Source organism: Aotus nancymaae, unplaced genomic scaffold (genome assembly GCF_030222135.1).
Source record: "Aotus nancymaae isolate 86718 unplaced genomic scaffold, 86718_ANA_hifiasm-v0.15.2.pri h1tg000010l, whole genome shotgun sequence".
Lineage (NCBI taxonomy): Eukaryota > Metazoa > Chordata > Mammalia > Primates > Aotidae > Aotus > Aotus nancymaae.
In genome coordinates this window covers 31,118,210-31,138,045 of record NW_026988421.1, presented here as the reverse complement: position 1 = coordinate 31,138,045, position 19,836 = coordinate 31,118,210, and the positions used below count along the sequence as shown (strand labels likewise).

The window sequence follows — 19,836 nt, the reverse complement described above, 5'->3', positions numbered from 1 at the left end:
AATCTAAATATAAACTCAAAACAAAAGCTCCTAGGACACGCAGGGCTTTTGTTACGGAGCATGTCACATCTCCACTCTGAGATGGCTGGAATTGTGTTTTCTTGACTTCCCTGGATACCCTCCCTATCCAACAGTATGCTTGGCATTGACTCTAACAGCCTCTCTGGTTGATTGGATAACTCACCCACGCAAGCACTGAACTTCTAGAAGGATCTTGATGTTAGTACTTTGTAAATCCTTCCTCAGCCCAGCCCTAAAATTCACTGGGGACAGACAGCCTTCTACAACTCAGCCCCACTGGGAGTCAGGTCTCTTCCATTTCAAGCAAGTGAGAAAAGTACAGTGATTAAGCTGCTGGAGGAGGGATCTGCATCCGGTCTAGGGAGAAATTCTCAAAGTCCTCTTTGAAATGGTGATTAAGCATTGGAAGTGCATAATGAGAGAAACTACTTATAAATCTGTGCCTCTCAGCTCCAGGCCACTTCTTTTCCTCTGGGAGAAAATCAAGGATTTTGCCCTAATGGCATTGGAACAAAGTCAGGGCTGAGGCAGGCCGACAGAGAGGGAGGCTTCCAGCCCGTGGCGGCCCTGCTGACAGCTCATTAGGAACTGTCCTTCTTCAGCTCCTGTTTCATTTCTTCAAGTTACAAAGCCTGACAGAGTTTGATGGGAAAACCAAGGTGGTAATGTCCCCCACGGCAGCTGAGGCCCTGCTCATCCAGCTTTGTTTGACAGATACAGAGAGTAGATGTCACCTACAAAATGTTTCACTCACCTGAACCAAGTGTGCCAGGATGGCCCTGTCGCCCTCAAAGGACCCAACAGGAAGAATCCAGACCAAGGCTCACCTACCATAATTGAGATTTCTCACAAAAGAAAATCATTTTTAACAAGACAGTTCCTGCAAACCAAATGCTCATTCAAGTTCTCCTCAGAAAAGTACATATAATGCCTAATAATTCAAAGAAAATTACACTTTGATTTGCAAACATCTCTTCCAGGTTACACCCTCCAGCTGGTCCTTGAGGGCTGGTGACCATTTAAGATCTGAGAAGTCAGCCTGAAGTTCCGTGCAGAGGGCCTGGGACTCTAATTTTGCCGAATTGCCAGGAAGGGGAGTGTAATGAAACAAAAATGCCTCTCCACTCCAGACAGCAGAAGCTGGGACACATCGGTATCCCACGGTCTCCTCAACTCAGCCTCTGTCAGTGGTTCTCCAACTTTAACATGTCTCAGAAAACTCTGTGAAGCAGACTTTTAAAATGACGTTTAAAAAAGTACAGATCCTGGTTCAGAAGATTTGGAGCAGGGTCGAAGAATAGGCATTTTTAACAAACTCTCTAGGTGATTCTGGCTGCAGGTAATCCTGGGGACCCTTTGAGAAGCACTGCTACTACCTGCAGCTGCCCAGGGCAGCACCTCCAGCCACGGTTCCTAACAGCACCCTCAAGCAACACTTCTTGGGGACAGCTCCCCTCCCCACTATCTGGCAAGCCCAGAGTTGGTTCTCAGCAGCTGTTCCTGTTAAAGGTACATCCAGTTCATCTTCAGGGTTCTTCTGAAGATAACAACAGTCCCCAGAGTCCACTCCCTGAAGCAGAGGCATCTCCCAGAGACCACACAGTGTCAACTTCTCAGATGCCCATCATGAAGGCAACTCCCAGTAAAGTCCCTACTGAGCCCAATGCTGCCACGTGACTTTGTCATTAGTAGTCGCTGATTTTAGCCAATTACTTTTTGTTAGCTCCCAGGTTCTCAAAGCTAGCATGCATCAGAATCACCAGTAGAGCTTAGTACGAGTCCTTGGACCTGGGCCCCATCCCAGAACCACCTCTGGGATCGAAGCTGTTTATCAGTAGTTTAACAAGCAACTAAATCACACACACCAAAGAGAGAGCTGATGACTAGAACAAAAGCAACAATCATATAAACACTAATATTTTTAAAGTCTAACCATTGTATTGCAAAAACTGAAACCTAGAATATTATTAACACAAAACACAATTGCTGGCTCTCCTAATGACCCCAACAATTTTCCACTCAAGCATTCAAATACTTTCTTAGAAAAGCCAGTAGGCTGACTAACTTACTAAATATAAATATGCTGTGATTTTAAAAAATCTGTATTCCAAAATCTATACTTTTTAAATTAGAACTTATTTTTACCACTACAAAAATTATAGTGATAATAATAGTTAATATTCATTAAATTTTCATTAAGTGCCAGATGCTGTTATAGCTGTTATAAGCATTTCAGAGAAATTAACAGATGGGAGAACTGAGGCACAGAAAAGTTAATTTACTTGCCAAAGTTTGCACAGCTGTTAAGCAGAACTAAAATTTAAAACCAGAGTTCAACTCTTAACCATTATATCACCTTGCTCATATTCATAATAACAGTAATTCATACAACAATTATTATGGGACTGTTAAGTGCTAGTATTAGGGGTTATACTGCATGCTCTAAGCATGCAGTGACAAGACAAATACAATTGGTCTTCCCAATCTGCAGGTTCCCCATCCGCAAATTCAATCAACTACTGACTGGAAATATCTGGGAGAAAAAAATTTTAAATTACAATAAAACATAGCAATACAGTATAGCAACCATCTATATAGAATTTACATTGTATTAAGCAGAGATGATTTAAAGTATATGGGAGAATGTGCATGGGTTATATGTAAATACTATGCCATTTTATATAAGAGCCTTGAGTATCTCCAGATTTTGGTATCTGCAGGGGTCCTGGAACCAATTCCCCCAAAATACCGAGGGACTCACAACTGTCCTGGCCTTCGTGGTGCTAACAATCTTGTAAGCAATCCAAATGTGTAAATGAACCATTCAGTGCAGTGTGCAGAGAGCAGTTCCAGGAAATTGCTGGGTTAGATGCTAACACATTCGCCTAGACAAGGAAGATCAAGAGGGGTTTCTCAGAAAAAGTGAGGTCTAAGCTGAGATCTAAATATGAGCATGAATTAGCCAACAGAAAAGCAGGAGAAAGGGGGCTCACAGCTGAGGATACAGCAGTTCCAAAGCCCCAGAGTTAAGAGAAAGTATACCATGGTCAAAGAACTGAAAAGTGATTTGATATGATTAGAGTGGAGAGGAGAGGTTTGAGCAATAAGACTGAAAAGGTATACTGGATGGGAAGGGTATGTGGGATGGCAGGAATGGAGGGAAGTTGGTCAATGGATATAGACTTACAGTTAGAAGAAATAAGTCCTGATATTCAGTTGCAGAGTAGGTTGACTATAGTTAGCAACAATGTATTATATACTTCAAAATAGCTGGAAGCCAGGACTTGATATGTTCCCAACACTTGCAAATGACAAATGCTCCTGACTTGATTATTATACATTCCATGCATGTAACAAAATATTACATGTACCCCATAAATATGTAAAATATTTTGCATCAATTTTAAAAAAGATACACTGGACCCGGATTTAGAAGCACCCTATAAAACACACTGAAGGGTTTTACTGTGTGTCAATGGAGATACATTAGGTATTAGTCAAAGCATGTAGCTGAGGAGATTTGGTCTGAGCCAATTGTAAGGCCTGTTGCCTCGCCTGGAGCACGGACGCACACCCCCCACCTTTCCGAAAGCTCGGACATGCTCGGGCATGTTCCCTTCTCCCCTTCTCACACAGTCTGGTCTTCCCTTAAAGAGCCCAGTATGCAAACAAGGCCTTGTAACCTTAGCCTCTTGCTAACCAATAGCAGTCAAGTCTTATTGACCGATAACAGTTAAGTCTTAATAGCCAATAGCAGTTGAGTCTTAACAACCAATAGCAGCCAAGTCTTTCCAGCCAATAGCAGCCAAGTAATTCCAACCAATAACAAGCCAAGTCCTAGATAAAGGCTTGTAACTATACCCAATAGCAGTCTCGCTCTCCCACAACCAATAGAGCTCCTCCACTCCCTATAAAACCCCATGTCTGAGAGGAGTCCATGCGACTTCTCCGGCCCCTCCTGTTGGACTGCAGAACCTCACCCAGGAGCCTGAATAAACACTTCGCATTGGATCTTCTTGTGCTGGCCTCAGTTTCTTCCCTTTTAAACTCGGCAAGAACCCGAGAACAAACCTTACACTAATGTGTGCCATGGGCACACAGTGGGAACTGACGCTATGGGAAGATAACATTATCCAGGAAAGACCAAAGAGGGCCTTGGCCAGCAGCCTGGGATGTGCACACATTCCAGGAATGGAAGGAAAAGAGTCCCCAAGACATGAGAGGTGACCATGTGCCCCAAATCACGAAGCTAGTAAGTGGCAAACTTAGAATTCAAAACATCTCTAACATTCCAAAGCCATGCTCTTGACCTCAACATCTCTTAGTTTTCCCTTAGTGCTTAAAATTACAGTTGATATAAAATTTTACTTATACATACTTTTCTAGGAACTCATTTATAGAACAAAAAAATTGTCAAGGCATTTATTCAGTGCATCCTTGAGTTGCATTAAAGAAGCAAACTTGTGAAACTTGCCTCTAGCTGCCTCCACATCTCTCCCTGGTGTGCCCTGCCATGTCTTTAGTTTGGATAGGCTTTCATTCTCCCTAGGAATGTCCCATAGGGGATAACCATGTACAGTCCATTGACAAATGCTTAGAATTTCTCTCCAGAAGTTCTCCCACAGGTGCACAAGGCACCTACAATTCTCCATGGAGCAAACCAAACAGTAGTAATGATCTTGTTCCTTACAGCATGTGTGTCTTTTCCAAAAGAAAGATTAATGAATGCTCTGGTTGCTTCTATTGTTTATTGTTTTATCAAAATAATAAATGCTCATTCTAAATAAAACACAAGTATAGGATATATAACATTTCACAAGTACATAAAGCAAAAATAATTTTTTTTTTTGAGTCTCACTCTATTGCCCAGGCTGGAGTGCAGTGGTGTGATCACAGCTCACTGTAACCTCTGCCTCCTGGGTTCAAGCAATTCTCCTGCCTTAGCCTCCCGAGTAGCTGGGATTACAGAAACTCACCACCATGCCCAGCTAATCTGTGTGTGTGTGTGTGTGTGTGTGTGTGTGTGTGTGTGTGTGTGTGTGTGTGTGTTTTGTAGAGACAGGGTTTTGCCATGTTGGCCAGGCTGGTCTCGAATGCCTGACCTCAGGCGATCTGCCCGCCTGGGCCTCCCAAAGTGCTGGGATTACAGGTGTAAGCCATCATGCCTGGTCAACAAAAATAAATTATTAAATTCCCCTGCCTGTTTCCCCCAACCTATTACCTATAATCCTATTACCAGAAATATCCATGGTAAACAATTTGGTATATACATATATATACACACATATATACATATAATTTTTAAATTGAAAGGATTCTATTATTTATATTGCTCTGAGACTTGCTTCTTAAACTATATAATGATCAAATTTTGTATGTCTGTGTATATAGCTTTACCTACTTTATTTTCTCCACATATCAGCCCTCAGTATGGGGGTGCCGTTATTTCTTTAACCAGTCCTTTATTGATGACCATGTTGTTAATGCCTACTAGGATTGCTTTCACTATTGTTTCTGGGTTTTCTTGGCCTGCTTTGATTTCACAGAGTGTGTGGGGGCCCAGAAGAATATTGTTTGGGCTAAACTCTGAACTAAGCATTTTTTGGAATTTGACATTTTTTGTACTTACCCTTCTTCCCTCTTTGAGCTTGTTGGCTGTTTCTCTCCTGCTGGTCACTCTAATCTTGCTGTTACACAATTTAATGTATGTTTGTTGTTTTAAAGATTTCCTTACAGAGTCTAGGACTCTTTGGGGGATGTAAGTTCAGCAAATAAACAAACTATTGTCCTAACTTTACATTCTTATTTTAGAGGATTTCGGGAGCACAGGAAGAAGTTCTCTTGTTATCTGGGAATCGGCTTAAAAACCTAAAGTCGTGTTTGAACTGTGCTTTTCATTTCCCTCTAAAGAGCATCCTAGCTAGAGCTTGACTGAATATATTTAAATTGAAGGCATATCCTATGACCTCAAAGAGCTAACAGTCTCCTACAGTCTGTTGGGGAAGCAAAATTGGCATTAGGGAAACAATTAGAGCACAGTTAAGTGCTAAATTATGTGATACAAGCCCCTGGGCAACAGTTCAGGGATGACAGGCTCAGAGGAGATCTCTGCCTCCACGGGGAAAGTGGAACTTGAGCTGGGTTAGGAAGCAGGAAGCAACCTTCTGAAAAGTCTAGGCAGAAGGTGGAAGGCTTTTCAAGTACTGGGTAACTTCTCATATCTTCTCGTTTTCTGACATTTTAAAGTTTTTGTTTAGGGTCTGTCTACCTCCATGAGAATGGAAGCTTGATGAGGTCAAGGACTCTGTCTTTATTGTTCACCACTGAATCCCCAGTTCCTGGAACAGTGCCTGGCACATAGTGGATGTTCCATGGATATATGAATGAACAAACAACCACGGTGTGTATGAGGAACAGTGAGAAGACTTTTCTGTCTGGGGAGAGGTGTCTCTCTGGGAGTAGGGGACTCTCCAACAGACCAGCAGAGGAGCAGTCAAGTGAGCCTCAAAACACAGGAGCAAGTGGAACCAGATAAACGGGATGTGGGAGCCACTCACAATTGCCAAGGTGGACCCTGTACAGATTGCAATAGGGGACTTGAACCTGAAATCAAAACACAAAACAAAACTGCTCTGCACAGCCTACAGGACTCCATGTACTTGGTCAGCCAACAGCTAAAGCTAGAAGAAGAAGAAAAAAAGATTTGTTCAGTCCTACCCTACCTTTCCCTTGTTAAGAACATAGAGAACTATCAATGTGATTACATTACTTTTATTAATGCCTACTGGGATTGCATTCGCTATTTAAGCAGATAGATTCATTGCTTTCTCATATTGAGCCAATTGCCAAACAAAAACTGGCGTTTTTTCATACACTGTTGTGTTGTAGGTTTATATTTGGTTTTCCATCCTATATTTGTGCAATCGATTGTTGGCCCTAAATGCAGTGCTTTGCATTTTTTCCTGGTGCATTCTCTCTTATTGATTTGAGACCATCTTTCAGCTTATCGAATTCATTTAAAATCTTGATCCTATCATCAATCACAGCAGTTATCCTCTTAGCTTGGTGCATCCATACATGTGACCTGCAAATGCCCCAAGGATGTGGATGCCTAGATCTAATTTGGAGAATCCTAAGGGGCAAGGGGTGTTTGCCAGCTGACTCACCCTCAGTCATGGGCAAAAATGAAATGATGTGTGGCCACTAGGACGTGGATATGCAGGAAACTTCAGGGTGGAGTTGGGAAAGGAGTAACTGCTGGAATTCCAGGTTGAGGCAGACCCATGTCAGAATCTCTGGTTTAAGCAACCTGGAAAGATTTCTTCTAGGAAGCTGTGTTTTATAAGTAAAAGGGGAAAAAAAGGGCTTGATAATTTTTGAGGTCAGGCAGGAACGGGGAAGGGGCATGTTGTTCAGTTTAGAAGCCAAACGAGGGGATGGGAAGAGGATAACCAGCCAGCTTAGACTGTTAGAGCTTGGGTCTCCTCGCTGGCAGGCAGATATTAAATTCACTTAGAACCAGGACCGCTGTGAATATCTTTCCCCTCTTGCTCTCGGAAATAAATCCTACTTTGGTGTTTAAGTTGTTTCTCTTTCATTAGCCACTCCCCAGATTTTCACTGAAATCCTGCATCGGTTTCCTTTGTACCTTTCCTCTCACTCTGTGTCTGTTGTGAAATCAATTACAATTTGCTTACATCTTCAGTTATAGGGGTACATTTTCCATCTGCTCCAAACGCACACCCTTGGACTGCACCCTTCCCCACTCCTCCTGCCTCCCCGACCCGAGCCGCCTCCCCGTCAACTTTATCTTCCTAAGCAGCTCAGGAACACAGATGTTTTCACCCTGTTGCTCCAGCACAAGGGTATTTTCCCAGTGTCTCTCTGTGTGTATGCTCCAGGCACTGTCTCTCTGGGGAGGGAGAGAGTAAATGTTTTCATTCCAAACCCTCAGGGTCAGGTCTTGTTTGTCTAAACTGTGTTTGTTGCTGTAATTATCAGATTAGCTGATCTCTGACAGCAAGTTGGGGGTTGTAGTTATTAACCCTCTGTAGGATGGTTGCTGTGCTTTCTCATGGGAATACCTTTGGGAGGAGCTGTCATTTATCTTCTAACCTGGAAGATTTGTCTAGAATTCTTTTCACCAGCCCTAACAGACCTTCATAATAGTCTGTTCTAAGTAAATCCAACCATCTAGCAGGCTGTACTGCTGGGATTCAACAGGCATTTAGCAGAGATGGAGGGTTGAAAGGGCATCTCTCGAGGGATCTGCTGGGAAGAGAAAAAAATGGAGCTTAAAGAGGATCTGGATAAATAACTCTACAAACGGTGTCGGTGTCTCTTAGACCGAAGAAGGAAGCCAGGAGTATGCACTGAACATCTTCAGCTTGTCCACCCATCCCCTCCCCCTTGGCATAAGTGCAGCGAGGCTACCAAGCCCCACTTAGCTTTGTTTGGGGATTTTCTGTTGTTTCCAAGATTGTTAAGATAATTTTTCACCACTGCTGTTTTAACGAAACTAAATGTGTAGACATTTGTGAGTCTTTGTTATCAGACTCAAATGGCTGGGACTTTCAAAATGTTCGCATCTGCCATTTCCTTCTGCCTACAGCATCTTTGAACTTCTACATGGTCTCCAAAAACATGATGAATACAGAGATTGCTCTCCTCTCAACTGCAACAGTAATGATTCCTTTGCATCTTAATTAATTCTTTCACACATGAATAAGTCTTATATCCTCAAATGGACCATAGACTTCTCGAGGACAAGAAATACCCTTCAGTCCCATGTATTGGTTACCTGAAAAATGACCCTAAATGCAGGTGTTTAATAAATATTTGTTGTTGACAGCATTTTTCCAAACTTCTTTTTTTCTATTTCTCATCTGTGTTCCTTTCTGGTTTTGTATTTGGTTCTTAGTTACTTATGATGTTTACAGATCCTTTATTTCTGGAACGGTCCTCCAATTCATACTCATCAACTCAATTTCTCTTCTTCTCTCCAAACACAACAGAGAGAGAGAGAGAGAAATCTTTATAGACTATCTATATGCCTAGTACTATACAAACTTATTCTATGTGCAATATCTTATTTGAAACCGACCATGGCTTGTGAGATAAGTACTATCACATGTAAGGAGGCAGAGACTCAGAGAGTTAAGTAACATAAAAAAGCTCTTACAATTTTAAGTCCCAGGTGTGTGTGACTCTAAAACCCGTATAAATCCCATCTTGCTAGTTACTAAAGTGGAGAAAAGTTCAGATAATTAGAGAAAACACATGTTTTGCTCAAAATGTAACTAAAAATCAGCCAATCTATCTTCAGTATTTTTCCCCAACAAATATAGCTATAATAATTTCTTTGTAAAATTAAAAGAAGCTACAACCCAATGAATACATTCTGGACAATATCTTATACAATGAAATCATTTTGATATGGTCTTAGCATATGTTTTAAATTGAATTTGACTCATTCATCCATGTCCATGCTGTTTATAAAGCTATCACTTCTTGCAGGCAAACATGATTTTTAGAATATTCTGTGTAATCCACATACTGATTCATCAAACCGCTATTGAAAAGCTGCTGTTGACTTAGAATATCCCCGTGTTCTGAGAAAACAAGTCTTTCCTCTGTATTGATGTTGCCAGGCCTGGTTCCAAATGTGGACAGGGCACAGGCAGAGATTCTTGGGAGGAAATGTTCAGAAACAGAATTGGTCAGGGAATTTCCATATGGTGCTCCTGGTCAGCCCTAGAAGCAGGTATCAGATGGGTTCCTATGGAAGCAAACAGCCAGAGAGCCAGCTCTTCTCTCCCTCTAGGGAGGTGTTCTGTTCATTATGTAGCCAGCTAAGATGCCATCCTCATCCCTCTTCTACCCAGGGTTTCCCTCTCTCTGGCACCTGCCTCCACTGCTCTTACATCCCTCACCACAGGCCACATAGGAGGAAGATCCAACAGAACTTGAATAGGCCAACTGAACTATGTTTGTCAGTTCTCATTAGAGTCAATTGTAGAGAAATTCGAATGACTATTTTGTTCCCAATCCAGAAACCCTGTCCTAACTTGAATAAAAATTCACTTGGCTACATTAGGAAGGTTTTTAAAGAGCCTGGGAAATGGAAAGAGAGAGTATATAAAGGCCTAAAGGGAAATTCAAAGATGGGCTTATTTTTAAAGATAAAACATTCAGAAAAATAGAAAGGCAAATTTTGGCATCTTGTGGAAGAGTATTGCACACATGTTGAGCAAAATGAGACCTATTCTTACGATAAAAGAATTCCAGGTTCCTAAAATGCCTTACTTGATCCTGGTCTATGAATAGTCAGCTTGTTCTTGTTAAGATGTTTGAAGTACTCAGGATATTTTCTGGCCCAGATGCCAGGAGATCTGACTGCCCCTAATAGCTGTGTGGCCTTCAGTGAGGCACATATCCCAAGACTTACCTGAACAGTTGGTATTGGACTAGATGACATCTAGGTTCTTTCTTTTGTTGGTGTGGCAACATACTCTGGGCCCCTATAGGGAAGCAAATAAGGAAAATTGTTTAGAAAAATGACATTTTCTTAATTTTGCAAAATGCTTAGAACAGTGCCTAGCACATAGCAGTGCTAGAATTGTTAGCATCTATAGAAGTGCATTATAGAAGTACTAGCTATTATTATCACTGACATGATGATGAGGATGATGAGCATGCATCCATGCACTAGAGACACATTTTACCCCCATATCTGTAAATTTAAGAGAGAAATAATGCAGTATTCTGATAACTTTAAAGCCCTTGTCTCTCTCTCTCTCTCTCTCTCTTTTTTTTTTTTTAACATGGGATCTTTATTACACAGGCTGGACTCAAACTCTTGGGCTCAGGTGATCCTCCCACCCTATGCTCAGCCTCCAAGTAGCTGGTACTATAGGTGTGCACCACTGCACCCAGCAAAAACCTCAGTAGAAAGGAAATGAGCCGCGGCTACTGAAAATTAAGACCAACTATTATCCAAAAGAGGTGCTTGCTGCTTATTTGCAGAAATGATTCTCAGCCAGAGACTTCAGTATTTGGAGAAGAGACCTCTTATCTATTCCCCAGGGGTCTCAGACCATTCAAATCAAAGGAGAACAGTTGATAACCTTGTGATTAATGGAAGGAGTGTCTGCTAAGCAAACAACCACATAGAGATGTTTTCTTTGAAAATTCAGCTTTATTGGCCATGGGATGAAGTAGGCTGCCTTGGGAAGTAGTGAGTTTCCCTTCCATGGATTCAGGGATTCAGACGTTAGATGGCTAGATGGACTGCATGACTTTGAAGAACCTTTCCCACAAATTCTCTGATTCTAAAGCAAAGCCTACCCGGAATTACAAAGTGTCACAATGCCTGTGGGCAACAGAGTGGCAGAGACTAGGCTTTAGCCAGAACCTCTGTTCTCTGAGAGCATAATATGACCCTGGAACATCTTGCAGTTTGAATGGTGAAACTGTGTCTTCTAAGAGTTTAGTAAAAAGGTGATTCATGGAAAGTGTTACTAAGCAATGCCTCAGCTTATTCTCTTTTCCATTCTAATACCTAAGAACTGAAAGCACTAAGGGAATGTCAGAGCCACACAATAAGGGAAGGGCCAGAATCAGAATCCTGGTTTCCAGTCCAGGGCTGAACCTCCAGCTTTCCCTCCCTATAAACTGATGGAGTTATCTTGGGCTGAAGATACTTTCTATTTTCTGCCGATAGCAATAGTCCAGTAAAAACCTTCACTGAATATGAATAGAAACTCATATGCAGTATTAGAGCAAGATGAACAGAGAATAAGCAGAAAAGAAAATAAAGAAGAGAATGGCAAAAGGGCAGAATATAAAGAATTGAAGAGACAGAGTAGAGAAAATAAGAAAATGAAGGCAGTTTTTTAAAAAAGTTTCTGCTCTGAATGTATGAGAGATGTACAGAGACTTAACATTCAAAGACTGCAAAGAAAGAAAGATGGCAACATGCATTACATGTAAGAAAGCTATACAAAAGAGAGTAATTAGGGCAAAAAAAGTTAGAAGTCTCTATAATTTAACCAAGATTATCTGATGAGAACATACACAAGAGATGCTGCCTCTTTGCAAAAGTAATTCTCATCCAGAGATCTCAGTATTTGGAGAAGAGATGTCCTGTCTATTCCCCAGGGGTCCCAGACCACCCAAATTAAAGGAAAACAGTTGATAACCTCATAATTAGAAGCAAAGTTTCTGTTGAACCACCGTAAGGCCTTTACACTTGCCTTTTCTTTTCTTTTTTCTTTTCTTCTTTTTTTTTTTTGAGACAGGGTCTCACTCTGTTGCTCAGGCTGGAGTGCAGTGGTGTGATCTCAGCTCACTGCAACCTCCGCCTCCTGGGTTCAAGTGATTCTCCTGCCTCAGCCTCCCTAGTAGCTGGGATAATAGGCACTTGCCACCATGCCCGGGTAATTTTTGTATGTATAGTAGAGACTGGGTTTCACCACATTGGTCAGGCTGGTCTTGAACTCCTGACCTTGTGATCTGCCTGCCTCAGCCTCCCAAAGTGCTGGGATTACTGGTGTGAGTGACCATGCCCAACCTACAGTTTCCTTTTCTTGGAGGGCTCCCTTCCATCCTCCCTTCACTACTCTCCATTTCCCGCTTGTCATTACTCTAATTATTCTTACTGTTAGTGTGCGGTGATTGATCTGGAGGACCTTCAAAATCCCTTCCAACCCTCTGAGTCCATAATTCCCTACATCTGCTTTCAGAAGTACTCCCTACTATCTCCTTTACTGGGATCTGAGGTCCAGGGAATAGTGTAGCAGTATGTGATGGGCACAGAGATGACTCATGTGACAGTTTGAGTGTATTGCCATGGCTTGGCTATCTCTTTGCTGGTGGAAATAATCTGGAAGAGTTGGTTCCAGGTCCATGGAGAGGTTGCTTTGTATTAGACAGTAGTCAACATTGGAAGCAGAAGCCATGTTTCAAAATAGCTGAGAGTTATTTTATTAACGACAATAAGGGTGATGAACTAAGTAATTTGATGAGCACTTAAAAACAAAATCATAGAACCTACCCTTGAGGAACTCACAAACCAAATGTGGCAACTCTAGATCCTACACATTTATAATCATCATTGCTGCCTGGTACTGAGCTCTTTCTAGGTGCTGGGTACTTCTAAGCATGTGACATTTGCCAAGTTATTTAATCCTCATAACATCCAAATGAAGCAAGTACTGTTGTCATTCCCACTTTACAAATGAGGTAGTGGAAGCCCAAAGATTACACACTTTACTACTATCAGTCAGCTTGTGACAGATTGGGATTCAGATACTGTATGCTTGGAGGCACATTACTAGGCTGCCTTCACAAGTCGCCTTTTTGCATCATCCAAAATCCATTTAATGACTCAAGATTGACTGAAAGAAACTGAGGTCCTCAGATTCATCTCACCCTGACTTTAACACTACTTTAAAGAACTCATGTTTGGGGAGCTGCTCCCATGAGTCTTTTCTCACCATGTCATATGTGATACAACCTGCTTTAACCTGTCTGTTCTCTTACCTGTCTGAACCTGCAGATGCCCACACTGAGGGATTCTCAGCTCTGGAATCCTCCATGTCTTCCCCTCACTTCACCAATCTATCCACGACCCTGACTGCAACAAGCCTTTGCAGCAATGGCAATGTTACCCCAAACTGACTGGAGATGGCCCTGACCTTTGGGATTCCCACCTGTGCTACTTGTCCTGTTCTCAAATCAAATAAATGACCAAGTTAAGGATCATAAACCATCTTCAAGACAAGAAGTCCTACTCTCCAGCATCTTGTCTGATCCCAGGCATGGTGTCTTCTTTTTAAATGCTTTCTGCCCATAGCAACAGTCCAATAAAAACCTTCACTTGGACTCTATACTAATTTAGAGTTAAAATTACTAGCTTTGTGAGATTATGCAAAGTATTCATGTAACTAGGATTTGGGGATAGAAGACGCAGAAATGTTTTCCTATAACAATAAATAATATCGCTATTGCAAATGATATTATCATTTTTTTACTTAATCTAACAATACTTTTTCAACCCAACTTGAAGATTATAATTATCTGAAAAGAAGGATATTAAAAATTATAATTCAGACTTTTTTAGACCAACTTAGTGGCCCCACCCTGCCTTCCCCTTGCCCTCCAGGCATCCAAGATTGTGGAATCAGCATGAATAGGGCTGGGTACCCTGTGAATACTCAGTAAATATTAACTATCTAAATGAATTAATCTATTCGCCTCTGGTATAAGTACTTTTGCTGTCTCTCAAATTCAAATCATTTCCTCTCCTTTTACTAACACAGGCATTCATGCATTTAATTCAAACAGTTATTTACTTAGGGCTATTACGGCCTCTGCAAATGCACAGTCTGGTAATGGTGCAAGGCAGTACGAGAGCAAGCACTCAGATGAGGGCCGCAGCAATGGGGAAATAGACCTCAGCAGACCTGCCTCAACTGTAAAATTGGAGTATTGACACCCAGCTCCCAGGGTCATTAATAACACTGAATGTTTTGGGAGTTTGTTGAGCACTGTGTGTGCAAACCTCTTCAATTCTCCCTGTTCTCCTACATGGGAGGAAGTGGGACTTTAAAGGGACTGAACAATTTGCCCAGCTTGAGGTCTCACAGCTCACAGTGGGCAGTGCTGGCATTTGAACACACTCTTTAACTCTTCTTTACAATATCTTGTTTGTGGGAGTGGCCTCGAGGATTAAACTCCTGTCAAGTTCTTCTCAGTATGTCAGTTTCCCCATTCCCTTGTCAGGAGAGGAGGACACTAAGTTCCAGGTGTGGAAACTGGTCATGTAACCCTAACCCTGGAGAAATGTGAACGTCATCTCCTGAGGGCAGTTGTCCACCAGCCACTAAGACCTATTGTTGCCCCAGGAAGGAAGAAAGAATTGGGATTCTGCTTCCCCTTGGGGGGACTGAGGAGTAGAACTGCAGCTAAATCAGTGCACTTTGGGGACTTGGGGGGTGGAGCTATGGAGATCGCTCCACCAGCGTAGAGACCCCTCCGTGTCTCCGCCATGACGGAGTTAGAGCCCGGACATATTCTCCCTACGCTGAGGGCAGTCGAGCTGAGGAAAAAAGAAGGAAGTGATAGAGGCCTGAGTTTGCAGAAGCCTATTCTTGATCCACTGAGCTAATGGCATGTCTGGGTGAGGCCTGCGTGACTATCTATGAGACTATTGTCTCTTGAAGTTCCCATTCTGCGCTGGTTTTACGACTCTGTCTACCTGCATTCACTAAATCCCGTGATCGCTCACATGTTACAAGAAAAATGCTACCCCTCAAATTATTGCTCGCCTTGATGTTATTTACCATAACTGTAGTCATTGATAAGAGGATAAGAATCTTAATAGGATTAGAATCTTTTGTTTGTTTTGGGTTTAGTGATCTTTAGCTTAACCTGTATGCTACCCCCTCCCATGCTTACTTTGTAATTTTCTGTTCCCTCCTGATAAAACTTTTGTAATGGGACCTACGTCAGACACTGTATGAAAAAACATATATAAGCAACTGTGCACAAAGAATAAATCGCTGATCTGAGCATAGCTTTTATCAGACCTCCAGACCCATTTCTTTCTCTATCTCTCTTTTCTTCCGCGCACTCTCTCTTCCAGGTATTAGGACCCTCTTGCTGGTCAAGAGATCCCTGGCAGACGTGCCGATCTCACGGACCCCAACAGGAGCGGCAAAGGGGCGAGGGATGAAAGACAACAAATACGGTGCAGTATATACTGCTTGGGTGATGAATGCACCAGGATCTCTCAAATCACCACTGAAGAACTTACTGGTGTAATCAAATACCACCTGTACCCCAATAACATGGGAAACAAACCCTTAGCCACTCTGGAAGGACTGCAGTTAAATTACGAAGAGGAGCAGGGCATCTACTGTCAGTACATTTACTTGGATGCTTTTGTCTTTTCTGGTTGCAGTTCGGTTTCATACTCCTTCTTAGAAAATGTTCCTTTACTTGAGAAAGGTGCTATCTTGTTTCTGCTGAAAACAGAGACGAAGGTGATTGTCTACATCCATGTTGGCTCCAAGAGAGGATCAAGGTGTCCTTTGTGGATGTGATGACAGCAGCTGGAGAACTGGGGGAACCTGAAGGAGCTGGGCAGATGGAGAGGGGATAGGGTGGGAGGCGAGTCCAAAACCAGGATAACTCATCTCTTACTGCAGGGGATTCTACCACCAGCTCTTCCCAGCAGGCTTTTTCACTTCCCCACAAAAGGCAGACAGTGCCCCAGGAGGTCAGAGATGGGGCTATCCTAATGCCTTGGGGTAGGAGAAAATGACTGGATGGAGGCAGTGGAGAAGAAGAAGAAAGATCTTATCAAGCTTCAGGGCCAAGGACACCAGCTGTGAGATTTGAACAAGTTATTCAACCTGGCTGAGTGTCCTGGTGTATAATGACAATGAGACACAGACCTCACAGGGAAGCTGTGACGAGCTAATGAAATCACATTTATAAGGGACCTGGCAGAGCAGGTGACAGTCGAGCACCTGGTGAAGGATGTGACACTCAGGCTGCAGCCTCAATACATGGGAGAATTCGGCTTCTGCTATATCCTGCCCAAAACTTAGCTGGGCTGTTCTGATCCTCCCAAGAAAAGGTATGATGACAGTAAACTCTAATAGCCACTAAAGTTAGACAATTTGGGGAAAAGGAAAAAGAGAAAAAGGAGCTGCAAAACAGTTCCATTATCAGGGAGGGCAAAAATGGAAAGGAAAATTTTAGAAGAAAAGTAGCACATAGTAAATCTAGAAAATAACCTAGAGTGCCTCACTAGAAGGTCTAAATTTAATCATAAAAAAGAAATCTTGGTGCCTAGGGTAGAAAAACAAATCATCTTGTTTGCTAACTGTACAAGTAAGATGATTAAAATAGCAATAGAAAAGAGCTCTTAAAAAAATGATGGTAAAGGAAAAAAGGGAAATTCCACACATGATTCCTAATTTTAAAAAATTATAGTAAAATATTCATCACATAAGTTTACCATCTTAACCACTTTTATGGGTAGGGTTCAGTGGCATTAAGTGCATTCACATTCATCACCACCACCCATCTCCAGAAGTCTTTTCATGTTGCAAAACTGAACCTCTGTATCCATTAAACACTAACTCCCCATTCCTACCTTCCCCTACCCGCTGGAAACCACCATTCTACTTTCTGTCTCTATGAATTTGACTACCCTACATACCTCATATAGGTGGAATCATACAGTATTTGTCTTTTTTGTGATTGACTTATTTCACTTAGCATAATGGACTCCCAGCTTTTTAACTAGATATATTCCAAAGTCATTTACAATGTGATATAGGGATATAAGTCACAGTACATTCTTTTTTTAATTTTTGAGATCGAGTCTTGCTCTGTCACCCAGGCTGGAGTGCAGGGGCGTGATCTTGGCTCACTGCAACCTCTGCCTCCTGGGTTCAAGCAGTGCTGCCTCAGCCTCCTGAGTCGCTGGAACTACAGGCATGCACCACCATGCCCGGATAAATTTTTGTATTTTTAGTAGAGATGGGGTTTTACTATGTCGCCAAGGCTGGTCTTGAACTCCTGACCTCAGGTGAATGTTTTAAGTAAAGTGAAAATTCAGATCCTACCAGGCTGGCTTGACCCAATGTCAATTTCCATAATGAAAATGGCTCTCCCCAGATGTGGAAGAGGAAATGCATACAGATGCAATGTGATCTCAATGAAACCCCAAATGCAGCTTCTGGGGCCACGAACTTCTGCCCCTCTCTTGAATTTCTTTGTGTTGCCACAACATAAGAGTTCAGAGAGGTGTTGACAGCATTTCCCTCTATGCTTTCTGTAGGGTCCATCTCATTATTACCCCTTCCCTGGACATTCACAATAACTATACGCAGGAAGGCCATAAGTTAAACTACTTATATTTACTGAGAACTTACCATGCACCAGACACAGTCAACACTTTAAAGTGGATAATTTTAAAGAGAAAACTGTAATGGGCAACATAATCATCTCCTACCATCTCTGTTCCTTTCTTTCTCAGATTATGAAGTAGTTGTGGAATTTGAATGGGTTGACTCTTCAGCTCCCAAAATCAACTTTGATTGGTTTAACTAGCCACAGTGATTGATTTGGGAATGAGCCCATGACATAATTTCAACTTAGGTGAACTAGCAAGCACAAAGTCTCAGACATTCAACACTGAAAGAATAAGCAGTCTTAGGATGAAGGCAGTGCTATGTATGGACACCAGAGTTCCATGGTTCAGGCTGTTCCTGATCCTGTTCAGCATCAACTATTCCTGACAGCCAACCTGACTTGCCTCCAGTTTCCTGGGCCAACAGATGCCTGTCACTGTTGAAGCTTCTTTGAATTGGGTATTCTGTTACCTACAACTTAAATCATCCTCACTGATTGCTATGTATTTAATTGTTCTCCTCCGCTCTCCGCCAATCCATATGCTGAAGCCTTAACCTCCAATGTGATGGTATTTGGAGATTGGGACTTTGAGAGGTAATTAAATTTAGATGTGGTGATGAGGATGGGACTCTCCTTATAAGAAGTGGTACTAGAAAGCCACCCCTGCTCTCTCTCTGCCACATAAGAACATAGCAAGAAGGCAGCCATCTGCAAGTCAGGAGGAGAGCCCTTACCAGAACTTGACCATGCTAACACCCTGATCTCAGATGTCCAGCCTCCAGAACTGCAAAAAAGATAAGTTTTCATTGTTTAAGCCACCCAGTTTATGGTATTTTGTTACAGCAGCCCAATCTGACTAATACACTGACACAAGTATGTTAGGGTATATGCCGCCAGCAGAGTGGTTCAACTGCAGGTCCACACTTACCCAGTGAAGGTGACTCAGCCTAGAGGGTGACTCAGTCTCTTCCCAATTCTCTCTGCATCACCCCTGGGAGAGTCAGCTCCTCCCACAACTGCAGTCCTGACAGCAGCCTCTGAAATGATATTGCAAACAAGCTGCCTGTGGAGTGCTGAGAAAGTGGCAACATCAACTAAATAAATGAAGAAAAAGAGGAACAAGGAGGAGGAAGAGGAGGAGAAGAAGGAAAGAAGAGAGGCACTGTGGTGAAGAGTAGTACTTCTCACTCATCTCCACCAGAACAGCGGAAAGCACACCATCAGGACGTCGCAGGGTACGGCCAGAAAGGCCATTAACATTCGTACCAATATCTTTGAAATCTTGTATTTTATCATGAAAAGTCATGTGGTTTCTGTATTCTACTTCATCATGTGCCTTTATATTTTTTATATCAAAATGTCTCCCTAAAAACTTTTGAGAAGGGCCATTTTATCTCAAATCTTTGAAATAATTTCCTAGCTCCACCATGCTTGCCCTGGGATACTCACACCACAATATGAGAAGCACACATGCATCAGAAAGAAGACTGGACCTAAAGTTATAAATCTAAGTTATTTTCCAATTCCATCCCTTCCTGGCCTTGATCTTGAAAGATCACTCGTCATCTTTAAGCTTCTCTTTCATCATGAGTAAAAAAGAGGATGACACCAACACCTTCTCTCCGTTTCTCATAGAAGCATCAAGCTCCAAGGAGTTAATGTGAGTGAAAGGACTTGAGAGAGTAGGAAGTCCTGACCTTATGGTCATGTAGGGTATTTTCCCAAGAATACTTTGGAAGTTGCCTCTAATTTGTTCTTAAACTAACCTTTCCTATTCACTCTGATACCTTTTTGTCCAACCCTTGTATCTGTGCTTGGAAGAGCACAGGAGGCAAAAAGAATAAGGATTTATATTTATAGTCACTTGTCAATAGGGGTGGAAGA

The 19,836-nt window shown here is 42.1% G+C and overlaps 1 long non-coding RNA gene across 1 annotated transcript; it reads right to left on the bottom strand.

Moving 5' to 3' along the window:
* Positions 1-7,899: 7,899 nt before the first annotated feature.
* LOC105708145 (uncharacterized) lies at positions 7,900-18,982 on the bottom strand. Its single transcript, XR_001105246.2, has 3 exons — positions 18,881-18,982; positions 10,469-10,541; positions 7,900-8,289 (listed from the first exon to the last, which is right to left on the bottom strand). It is a non-coding gene; the product is annotated as an uncharacterized LOC105708145 (long non-coding RNA).
* Positions 18,983-19,836: the final 854 nt, after the last annotated feature.